At 40.0% G+C, this 12821-nt stretch overlaps 1 protein-coding gene and 1 pseudogene across 4 annotated transcripts in view; both read right to left on the bottom strand.

Moving 5' to 3' along the window:
* Window positions 1–12821, bottom strand: part of LOC110606368 (disease resistance protein RPM1) — a 53316-nt gene that overhangs the window by 16209 nt on the left and 24286 nt on the right. The window lies entirely within an intron of this gene.
* Window positions 9271–11787, bottom strand: LOC110606373 (annotated as a pseudogene).

The following is a 12821-nucleotide window of genomic DNA, read 5'->3' as shown; positions in this document are numbered from 1 at the left end:
CCCTTTTCTCAGGGCCCAGGGTATCCGATGGGAGGTACATCGGATTACTCCAGTTTTGCCCCATATCCACCCTACATGCCCTATATGCCTTATCCTTCCTTTTATCCACCATATCAGATGTATCCACCCCCACCTGTTCCTCCAAGTCCAGTACAGCCTGAAGCAAGAGAAAAAGTACCCCCACCACCACCACCTGAACCAGTAGCCCCTGTTGTGGAAGCACATCAACCCAGTTCTTCAGGGGGAAGTAAAGTGAAGATGACTGAGTACTTAAAGTTGGATGCTCCTAAATTCAACACGGGAGATAATCCTTTTGAGTATCTTAGTGCAGTCAGAATGATAACAAGTGAGTTGGGAGCAGATGATAGCAGAACCATTGAGATGGCAGGGTTCACTTTAAAGTGCAAGAAAGATAGAGAATGGTTCAAAAACTATGTGGACCCTAGACGAGACAGTATGACATGGGAAGAGTTCGCCAATGAATTTGCTGGGTGGGCTTTTCCTGATAGTTCCAGGGAGCTCAAGATTGTGGAGTTTGAGCAGTTGAGACAGACGGAGGAGATGAGCGTTGATGAGTATACAGATAAGTTCCTGGAATTGTTACCATACGTGGGTCAGGCGTATGAGACGGATCAGAAGAAGGCAAAGAGATATGCCACGAGGCTTCATCACAGGTATTTCTCTTTGATTCTTCACGCAGAGAAGGAGAGTTTCCACTCGATTGTGGATGCTGCTAGAAAGATGGAGGCTAGTGCCATAAGTCAGGGAGTAGTCAAGCAACCAAAGGCACAGTCTTCTGGTGTTAAACCAGGTTCCTCCTCGCAGAGTACAGCAAGTGGGAGTAAGAAGAGATGGGAAAAACTCAGAGGTAAAAGAGGCAAGTTCTGGAGTAGGATTAAGTCGGGTCTGGGAATGAGTAGTGGCTCCAGCTCTAGCGCAGATGGTCCAGTGTGCAAGAGGTGTGGTAGACAGCATAGAGGAGCTTGTCAGTTGGGATCCTCAGCCTGCTATAGATGTGGGCAGGAGGGACATTATGCACGGGAATGTCCTCAGGCGACGTTGGTTTCACCATCCCGGCAGATGAGTACAGGCAGTGTAGTACAGCCAGTAGCTTCAGCCATACCACCAAGCAGTGGCAGAGGTAGAGGAAGAGGGGCAGCCTCTTCATCAGGGATGGGTTCCCGAGGTGCAGGTGCGTCAGCCCCAGCACGGATTTTCACCATGACTCAGCAGGAGGCAGACACTTCGAACACAGTGGTGTCAGGTAATCTCATCATTGGGTGTTCAGAGGTGTATGCTTTGATGGACCCCGGTGCTTCTCACTCTTTCATTTCTTCTAGAGCTGCAGAGAGGTTGGGTCTGATGGTGTCCGAGTTAGAGTGTCCTCTTTGGGTCAGTGGACCCAAATGTGATCCATCTTTGGCAGAGTCAGTCTGTCGGTTCAGTCCAGTGTGCATAGAGAGTAGATACCTTCCAGCTGACCTGGTGGTTCTAGAGTTGACAGACTTTGATGTCATTCTAGGGATGGACTGGTTATCTACGTATGATGCTACCCTGAACTGTAGAGATAAGATAGTTAGTTTCAGAGACCAAGATGGGTCAGAGTGTGTCTTCAGAGGAGATAGGAGGGGGACACCTAAGGGTTTGATATCAGCCCTTCAGGCTCGCAGGTTGTTGAGGAGGGGTTGTCAGGGGTTCATAGCTCATGTGAGGGAGCTAGACAGGCAGGTTAGGGAACCGTCCTTAGTACCACTGGTTAGAGAATTCCCAAATGTGTTTCCTGAAGAGCTTCCAGGACTACCACCTGATAGGGAAATAGAGTTCGAGATAGAATTGCTGCCTGGTACCAGACCGATCTCTATACCTCCCTACAGGATGGCACCAGCAGAGCTGAGAGAGTTGAAAGAGCAGTTACAGGACTTGGTAGACAAGGGTTTCATCCGCCCGAGTACCTCACCTTGGGGTGCTCCAGTACTGTTTGTCAGGAAGAAGGATGGATCTCTTCGACTTTGTATTGACTACAGACAGTTGAACAAAGTCACTATCAAGAATAAGTATCCTCTACCCAGGATCGATGATCTCTTTGACCAGCTGTCAGGAGCAGGTTATTTCTCTAAGATAGATCTGAGATCCGGATACCACCAGTTGAAGATCAGGGAAGAGGATGTGTCCAAGACCGCTTTCAGAACCAGATATGGGCATTATGAGTTCCTAGTAATGCCGTTCGGGTTGACTAACGCCCCTGCAGCATTCATGGATCTCATGAACAGGGTGTTCAGGGAGTACCTGGATCACTTTGTGATCGTCTTTATTGATGATATTTTGGTGTACTCCAGAAATGCAGAGGAGCATGCCCAGCATCTGCGGAGAATTCTACAGACCTTGAGAGAGCATGGCTTGTATGCCAAGTTCTCTAAGTGCGAGTTCTGGCTGAGGAGCATTTCCTTTTTGGGTCATGTAGTATCAGAAGAAGGAATAGCAGTAGACCCCAAAAAGGTAGAGGCAGTAGCCAACTGGCCTACACCCACTCCAGTGATAGAGATTAAGAGTTTTCTGGGTTTGGCAGGCTACTATAGGAGGTTTGTTCAAGACTTCTCGAAGATAGCTGCTCCTATGACCAGACTGACTAGAAAGAATCAGAAGTTTGTATGGTCAGAGGAATGTGATGAGAGTTTTGAAGAGTTGAAGAGACGGTTAACTTCAGCACCGGTGTTAGCTCTGCCGATCAGTGATGAAGATTTCACAGTGTTCTGTGATGCATCCCGGGTGGGATTAGGTTGTGTGTTAATGCAGAATGACAGAGTGATAGCTTATGCTTCTAGACAGCTGAAGAAGCACGAGCTGAACTACCCGACACACGATCTTGAGATGGCAGCTGTTATCTTTGCACTTAAGATGTGGAGGCATTACCTCTATAGGGTAAAGTGTGAGATCTACACGGATCATAAGAGCCTGCAGCACATCCTAAGTCAGAGAGAGCTTAACTTGAGGCAGAGACGGTGGGTAGAGCTGCTCAGTGATTATGATTGCAAGATCCAGTATCATCCGAGTAAGGCTAATGTGGTTGCCGATGCCTTAAGCCGGAAGTCACTTGGCAGTTTATCCCACATTATCGTAGAAAGAAGACCGGTGGTGAAGGATTTCTACAGACTCATGGAAGAAGGGCTACAGTTGCAGTTATCTGGTCAGGTGCTTTGATTGCACAAATGCGAGTTACACCTGTGTTTCTAGAGCAAGTGGCTCTGAAACAGCACGAGGACCCTGAGTTAGTGAAGATTGCCAGGACTGTTCAGTCGGGCAACAGTACAGAGTTCAGATTCGACAGTGAGGGGATTCTTCGTCACGGGAAGAGGTTATGTGTACTAGATGACCCCAGTTTGAAGGAAGACATTATGAGGGAAGCTCATAATGCGAGGTATAGCATTCACCCTGGAGCCACCAAGATGTATCAAGATCTGAGAAGAGTGTATTGGTGGCCAGCAATGAAGAGGGAAGTGGCACAGTTCGTGTCAGCCTGCGAGATATGTCAAAGGGTGAAGCTAGAACATCAAAAGCCGGCTGGAACGCTTAACCCACTGCCGATTCCAGAGTGGAAATGGGAGAACATAGCTATGGATTTTGTAGTAGGGTTACCGGCGACGTCCAACAGGCTAGACTCCATATGGGTGATTGTGGATAGACTGACTAAATCTGCTCACTTCATTCCAGTCAGGAGTAACTACTCTGTGGATAAGTTAGCGCAGGTGTATATAGAAGAGATAGTGAGGCTACATGGAGTTCCAGTGTCGATAGTATCAGATAGAGGACCTCAGTTCACCTCCAAGTTTTGGCGGAGTCTGCAGAGTGAGATGGGCACAAGATTGGATTTCAGTACTGCTTTCCATCCACAGACAGACGGTCAGTCAGAGAGGACCATCCAGACCATAGAAGATATGTTGAGAATGTGTGTGTTAGACTTTGGCGGTTCTTGGAGGCAGCATCTACCTCTGGTGGAGTTTGCCTACAATAACAGCCATCACGCTAGCATAGGGATGGCTCCGTATGAAGCTCTATATGGAAGGAAATGCATAATACCTGTTTGCTGGGAAGAGATTGGAGAGAAGGCTCTTGCAGGGCCAGAGATTGTAGAGATTACCAGCAGACTAGTGCCTATCATCAGAGAGAGAATCAGAACAGCTATAAGCAGACAGAAAAGCTATGCAGACATCCGTAGGAAGCAGATAGAGTTCCAGGAGGGGGATATGGTATTGCTAAAGGTGTCTCCAATAAGAGTTTTGGTGTATTTTGAAGGTTTTGAGCAAAATAACCAAGTTTTGAAGTTTGGAGCTTTGAGAGAGGATTTCTCCATATCTCCACGTTAGGATCCTTCATCCTCAAGTTTTTTAAGAGGTAAATGAAGATCCTGAGCTTCTTTGCTGATTTTTAAAGGTTTTATGAAGTTTGTATGGGTAGTATACATGTTTAGGTTTAGATGAGGTTTTTGGTGATCTTTGGTGTTTAAGCATGTTGAAGTGTTATGTGCTATGTTTGTTTGGGGTTTAGGGTAGGTTTAGACCCCTTTATGCATGTTTTATGATATATGCTAGTTGGGAGTAGTTGCTATGCATGTTGGGTAAATTTTTGGGTGAGTTTGCATGAAACAGAGCAAGGTTCTGTCCTCTGGACAAAACCAGGTTCGACCGCCGAAGGGAGGTTCGGCCGCCGAACCCCTTGTGGAGGCAGTTTCGGCTGCCAAAGCTTGCCCCCGAAAGCTAGGCTTTCGATTTAGAAAGGGACTTTCGGCCGCCGAAAGAGGGAGTTCGGCCGCCGAAAGTGTGTGAGTTTCGTCTCTGGACGAGACCTTCAGCCGCCGAAGGTGCCGCCGAACATGCATGAGTTTCGTCTCTGGAGGGGGGTTTCGGCCGCCGAACCTGCCGCCGAAAGTGCCCTGTCCAGCCTTCTTTTGCATGTTTTATGTGATTTTTTTAGGATCTTTTAGAGGGCTTTTGGGGAGTTTCTTAGAGATGTTCTTGAGTTAGTTTGGTTCCTCATTTGAGTCCACCTGTGTAGGAACGGACCAGAGGAATCAGGGAGGTCAGCAGTGAGTATAGTGTTGGAACCTGCAGAGTTAGCACAGAGTCAGCCAGAGGTGAGTGGAACTAACTTTAATGTTTTAATATGAGAAATGGATATTTTTATCATGTTTCATGCATCATGACTATGCTTTAGGCTGAGTGCATTAGTGAACACGAATATGGCGCATTGCATCTATCCTTGTACTTGGCATGGCTCCTTGTACATTGCTTTTGGTGAGGCAGTACGGACTTTGTGAGGATTCAATAGCCCTCGGAGGAAAGACCTGGAACAGCCCTACGGGGACCAGGCACATGGTACCTCAGTACCCCAGATGAGATGTAGTCCTAAGAGCTCCTTTGTGGGCTGGACATAGATAGAGGGAATTTTGATCCGTCCGACTGAGATTATGTGATTACTTGTGATGTGATGCATTCCATGAGAGCATGTTTTATCACCTGTTATTTTATTACTGTTCTACTCACTGGGCTATTGTAGCTCACTCCTCTCCCCTAACCCCAGTTTTGCAGGTTCAGAGTTCAGAGGGAAGTTAGCAGGGTACAGGAAGAGTTAATAGTTTGTAATAGCTAGTGTGGACATGAAAATGTAAAGAGATAGTGTTTATGTACAGTGTATAGAATGGTGCTTGATTATAAGAGTTGTTATCCCTTGTTGTATATACATGATCTTTTTATGTAAATGTTTTATGTTGTATGTATGGTAAAACCAGGCTTAACATAGATGAGTTTAGCCGCCTTGAGCATAGATGAGAGCTCTGGCAGGCATTTTTCAGTGCAGTGATAGTATGTGCACAGGTTAAGCTTTGGTACAGGCAACGCTTTTATGTTTTTACAGAAAATATTTGATCATGTATGGGATTTCACAGGTACACAGACAGTATAGCAAGCTTACTACGGGTCCCGGCGGCCTTAAGCCGATCTGGATCCTAGTGCCGGTAGCAGTTCGGTTTCCGGGCTGTTACAACATCGGCAGAGGATGAAAAATTAGAATTGTAGATAATAGCCAGCACGAAACTACTAAATAACTTGGGTTAACCATTTTGGGCCGAGTGGAAAGTAGGCCCAAAAGTTATTTGGATCAGTTCGGAACCAGCTGTTTCAATTGGTATCAGAGCCACCCTGGGTCAGACAAATTGTGCGGAACTAGTGGGCCTGCGAGGAAAGGGCTATATGTGAGAGACGAGCTGGAGCCGCCCGAGGTACTAGCGAACCACAATACCTAAGGATCCAGTCTTGGTTAGCAATTGTATTCGATTCAGTTGCGACGAAGACGTTGCAAATTTAGCGGGACCGAGTGTAACGGTCAGCTGCTTGAGCTGCCTGCTTGCGGATTTGCGGCACAAATCCATCCCACATCGGCAGAGGATAAAAAAATAGAATTGTATATAATAGCTAGCACGAAACTACTAAATAACTTGGGTTAATCATTTTGGGCCGAGTGGAAAGTAGGCCTAAAAGTTATTTGAGTCAGTTCGAAACCGGCTGTTTCAATGCAAATGTATGCATATGATATGTTTTGTTAGATTAAAAAAAAATACCAAAATTGTACTGGTTAGAACCTGATTGGGCAGCTTGTAAAGAAAAACTGATAACTTAAATTAGGAAGGTCAGAATTAGATGTAATATATCTTGTTAGAAAGTTAAGACATAAATATACAAAGTTTATGAAAAAAGGTGAGTCTAATTATGTCCATAAGATACTTAGAAACGTGATACAATCTCAGGTAGAAACAAACCTAAATCTAAATGTTGACCTAAAAGGAATTGACATGCTAGCTTTGTGGCCAAATTACGCACGTGCTAGCTTGACATGCCTGCTTTATGCACGTGCTGGCTTAATAGACTAAAACTTTACACATGTTCTTGATGAAATAGTAATATGTTCATGACTGAATATTATATTCATGAGTGAATATGGTTTATTACACATATATTTATGCTCTTAAGGACCTTTTTTTTATTGATGTGCTTGCTTATGAATAAATAGTTCGACATATTTGCTTGTTTCAACATGTTAAGCATCTAAATGAATAATTTTAGTACCAAAAAATAATTAACATGTAAATATACATTCTTGACCCTAGTAAACCTCAGTGGGAGTCATAGATAGAATAAGGGTATGGCATGCTATATACAGTTTAGCAGTATTGTACCCTAATGGGCTACATGATATGATATTTTCAACACATTATGTGTCATACAATTTCTCGGTTTTTAGGCATATAGGCACTGCATTCGGCTCCCAGGCCATACAGTTTGGCACTTTGTGCTATACAGATACAGTTTTCCCTTATACAGCTTGTTGATCCTGCGAAGAGTTTATAGGAGTTAAGATTTAATTATATGACTTGTTAATACCTTATAAGTATGCACACAAGATGGTTACCAAAATATGAATGACTTTACAGTTATAAATTTGCATGACTTAATTTGTCCACTTCTCACCCACTGACACATAAAATTTTCACTTGCCTTATAAAATGATTTCATTGTATCTGTCATGAGTATTCATACATATATTTGCATGTATATATATTGTTATTCACCCACTGGGCATAAACTCAGCGCATTGGACTTTTCCATGCGCAGGTAATAGTTAAAGGAAGCAACAACCAAAAGGGGTCGGGCATCAGCACGGAGACATCATGATAACCAGTTATTCACAACTTTTGTACAAGAGGTTGTTTATATTTCGCATGTACATTAATAGTCTACCAAAAGTCTATAAATGAGTGTTGAAAATAGTGCGAATATAAAAAAATGTGTTTATTATTTTAAATTATTATATTATATTTATGGATTTAATAGTGTGAATTAAATAATTATTGAGATTTTATGACTATTTTCCATAGGGATAATTACTGATAAGCAGGGGAAACTCTTGCAGTTTCTCCATTTAAAATTGTTTTGGTGAATCAACACGCATTTAAACAAACTAAAAAATCATTTATAATGTAAAAGCTAACTTAAGTCCACATATATAATTGTATAAAGTATAGTATGTGACATCTTTTACTGAGCTATTTTATATACGGGTAAGGGGTGTTACAGGTTTGATTCGATTTTTAATTTAAAAATTTCAGTTATTTTGGTTCGGTTCGATTTTAATCAGAAAAAATTGATAAAATCGAACCGAACCGATTAGTGATAATAGTATATTATTTTCAATAACATAGAGAGATTAAATCATTAAAATATTCTAATTAAATTTTAAATACTAAAAATAAAGTATAAAAAATAAAAAATTTATTAAAAGTTCAAAATATCAAATCGAGCTAAATCAAACTGAATTAGACCGATTCGATTCTATTCGATTTCTGACTAAAATCAATTCGGTTTTCATAAATATTCAATTTTTGTTTTATTCAATTCGGTTCGATTTTAAATCGAATCGACCGAATACTCACTTCTACTACCAATTAAATGATAACCAACGGTTCAATTAAAAAAAAAAAGTATTTAACACATTAACTTAGCCAATTATGTGATTTAGGGTCTAGAATAATCTTAATAATCTTAATTATGTAATTATGTAATAATCTTAATAATTAGTATTATTAAATTCTAATAATCTTAATTATGTGATTTAAATCGAATCGACCGAATACTCACTTCTACTACCAATTAAATGATAACCAACGATTCAATTAAAAAAAAAAAGTATTTAACACATTAACTTAGCCAATTATGTGATTTAGGATCTAGAATAATCTTAATAATCTTAATTATGTAATTATGTAATAATCTTAATAATTAGTATTATTAAATTCTAATAAATTAATCGATTACACTAATAAATTAAATTTCAAAATTCTCAAGATTTCAAATTTTACCATATACAAAATAATATATGATATCACTTAATTGATCTAATTAGTTGAATTTGAAAAATTTTATTTTCATAAATAGAGTAATTTTTAATATACTTTAAATAAAATAATTGTTACAACTGATATTAATATTTAATTGGTTGAATTAATAAAATTTTATTTTTATAATTAGAGTAATATCTATTATAAAAAATGAATATTCAAGATAATTTTATTAATTATTAATATACAAATAATAATAATAATATCTGTGCACTGCATGGACATAAACCTAGTTCATTAATATAAATAAACTCATTATTTCTACATAGTGAGTTGAATTTATAGGAGATTAGAAAACCCCGCATGGAGTCCATTACAGTTTTCATCCTCAATCTAAGATGTTATTTCAAATCCTTATTATAAGGACACAGGTGTGTTAGTGTTTGTGGAAGCTCACCTATAGTATCAATGATATTGACATTTGGGATGTGCTACAACTTTGAACGATCTATACTTTTCAAATCTATAAGACTTGAAGAAAAGTTTGTTAACCACATAATTTGAAGATTGGTTAGGAATTCGATACCTCGAGGCACTGCATCCAACCCAAAGCAGGAATCAATCCACAATTTCTGGATATCTGGCATAGCCCCCTTCTCTATAATAATTCCTTTCAGTTGACGGAACTTAAACAAGTATAACTCTTTAAGCTTAGCAAATCCACTGTAAAAATGTAGATTTTCTCCGACGAAGGAATTAATTAGAGTAACGCGTCCCAAATTGGGTAGCGCTGCAACATGAGGGAGTGGATCTTCCTCCAATCTAGACCCAAGCAATCCTAATGATGTTAGGTTTTGAAGTGAGCAAAACCAATGTGGCACCCTTTCTAGTTTCCCATGCAAACCAAGCTTTTGAAGTTGGGGTGGGGGTGTTTCCAATGCATCCACTCGAAGGAACTCTGCTTCATTATTCACACAGAGACGCAAGGTGCGTATTAGTTTCAAGTTCAGGATTGAAGAGCACAAGTCATGCTCATCTGCTTCTCTCAAATTTGAAATGCCCATTCTCCTCAGTTGGGTCATACTCCCAAGTTGTCTTATTATGTCACCTTTGGCTTCAATATAATACAAGACTTGCAATTTCTTCAATTTGCTAATTTTAAATGGTACTTGCACTCCATTGAAATACAAAAAATCTCCCAAGTCATTTGCAATCCTCTTGTTCCACATAATTAGATGATACAAGTTCTGCAACTCAGCTACTTCACTTGGAAGTTCTTTTACATTTGTATTCGTGATGTCTAAACTCTCAAGGTTCCTCAGTTTTCCAATAGATTTGGGAAGCTTTTCCACCTGAGTTCCTCTCAAGTTCAAATACCTTAAGTTGAATAGAGTCCCCAACCCTTCTGGTAAAGTATTAATTGCGACATTTTCCAAATCCAAAGACCTCATTAATTTCAAATTTGGCAAGGATGTGTTCGAGAAATACACAGAACTATCCACAAAGACAAGTAGTGAACGAAGACGTCTCATATTGCCATATGACTGAAGGTCTCCATTAGTTGTTTGAATAGACAAGCGACGACCTTGATGAAGTTGGCATTCTTTAATCTTTATTTTCCCATCATATACTACACCAAACTTCTCTCTCTCCAACATTGATATACCAATTTCACGCAAAAGATCATGTATCTGGCAAGCTCTTGGTCTCCCACATGCGTTTCTGCTTCCAACTTGAAGCATACTACGAAGCGTGAGCTCCATGAAATACCTTTCTGCAACTTCATTTGGTGTAGTCCTGTCAACATTCTGAATAAATCCTTCCGCTATCCATAGTCTAATGAGCCTTTCTCGTCGAATTTTATAGTCTTCTGGGAAGAGGCAACAATACAAGAAACAATACTTTAATGGAGATGGCAAGTAATTGAAACTAAGCAGCAAAATGCTCTTGACTATTTCTAGCCTTGGATTATTGTTCAGTTGCCAATTCAAGTTGTCCCAGACACTACTCCACTCCCTTGTTGACTTTTTGGAAGACATGACACCACCTAAAGCCACAATTGCAAGAGGTAGTCCATCACATTTTCCCACCAGTTCTAATGCTAGAGGTTTAAGTTCTTCTGGACAAGATTTATCAGGATTGCTGAAAAATGCTTTCTTGCAAAAAAGATCCCATGGTTCTTCATTCTTCAGCGGTTTAATAATAAGCATGAGGCTTCTAACATTGGAAGAAAAAGATCCCATATCTTCATTTCGAGTTGTAAATATAATCCGACTTCCAAACTAATTATTTGGAAGTGATGCCTTTATGTTCTCCCATAAGCTTATATCCCACACATCATCCAAGATAACTAGGTATTTTTTATGCTTCAAATAACCAATAAGATATTCTACCAGGTCTTTGAAGTCCTTTGTACCCAAATCATTAGGAACTCGTGCCTTCCTAGATTCATGGCATTCTTTGATTAACTTTCTGAGTAAATCATCTCTCGCATATGTCTGAGAGACAGTAACCCACGCATAGCAATCAAAATAGGACTTTGCAGATTCATTGTTGCAGGGCTTGGCAACTAGAGTTGTCTTACCAGATCCTCCCATTCCAACCACTGAAATGAGAGTTAAATGCTTTTCGCCATCTATTAACCATGTTTTCAACAATCGGCTTTCATCTACAAACCCTACAACATCATCTTCTTTCATGAAAACCGCTGAATCCCTTGGGTATAATGTCAAATCGCAGTGATCATTGGAACCTTCTACATGATCATTTCCAAATCTTTTTCTCCTCTCATCCATCCCTATGATGTTTTTATTGATCTGTCGTAGCTTAGAGGCAATCCTACGCTCCTCCAAAAGAGATTTTGGAGTAAGAAAAATTCGATGGGTTCCTGTGGAATATTGTTTCCGATACATGTAATACATGTACTCATCAATGAGGTCTTGTTAGTCTAGTTGAGATTGTAGTTGGAAACTAGTTAGAAATATTTTGTATTTTTGTTAAGTTTTATCCTTTGGTTATTGCATTCTGGTTTCTGTTGAACCTGCTGTATCAGAAACTCTGTTTCTGAAATCAGAATTTCAGATTTAATGGGATTATGTTTTTTTAATATTAGAAAGGTTAGATGCTAAGATGGACACTTTTGACTTGTAAAAACTTTCTATAAAAGCTTCCTTTTTATAACTTCTCCAGAAAGAGAATACTAGATCAATAGAGAAGTCTTCTTCCTCAATTTTTTCATCTTCTTCCCTTGCTCTCCATTGCTGCAATTGTTAACAATGGTATCAGAGCATTTTATGGTCTTTGTGTGACCTGTAAAAGAGAGAAAACTAGCAAGGAAACCTTCCTCAAAAAACCCTTAAATACTTGTGAGTGAAAATATGGCTTCAAGTAGCTATTCAGCTCCTCCACCACCTGTTTTCTCAGGTGAAAACTATCCCATCTGGTCAGTGAAGATGAAGGCTTATTTGAAGGCCTATGATCTATGGGAAGTTGTGGAAACGGGTAGAGACCCACCTCCTTTGAGAGACAATGCTACGGTTGCTCAAATGAAGCAACATAGTGAAGAGTGTGCAAAGAAGTTCAAGGCACTCTCTTGTCTTCATTCTACTGTTTCTGATGTTATTTTCACAAGAATCATGGCTTGTGAATCAGCAAAAGAAGCTTGGGATAAGCTGAAGGAAGAGTTCCAAGGAAGTGACAAAACTAGAAGCATGCAGATTCTAAATTTGAGAAGAGAGTTTGAAGTCCTTAAAATGAAGGATTCTGAATCTGTCAAGGAGTATTCTGATAGATTACTCTCTGTTGTCAACAAAATTAGACTTTTAGGAGAGGAGCTTAGTGATAAAAGAGTTGTGGAGAAAGTTCTTGTATGCCTACCCGAGAGATTTGAGCCAAAGATCTCTTCTTTGGAAGATTCTAAAAACTTGAGCACCATTTC

This window comes from Manihot esculenta, chromosome 18 (assembly GCF_001659605.2).
Source record: "Manihot esculenta cultivar AM560-2 chromosome 18, M.esculenta_v8, whole genome shotgun sequence".
Taxonomy (NCBI): domain Eukaryota; kingdom Viridiplantae; phylum Streptophyta; class Magnoliopsida; order Malpighiales; family Euphorbiaceae; genus Manihot; species Manihot esculenta.
Note: the sequence above shows the minus strand (reverse complement) of the source record. Positions and strands in the feature narration are given on the sequence as shown.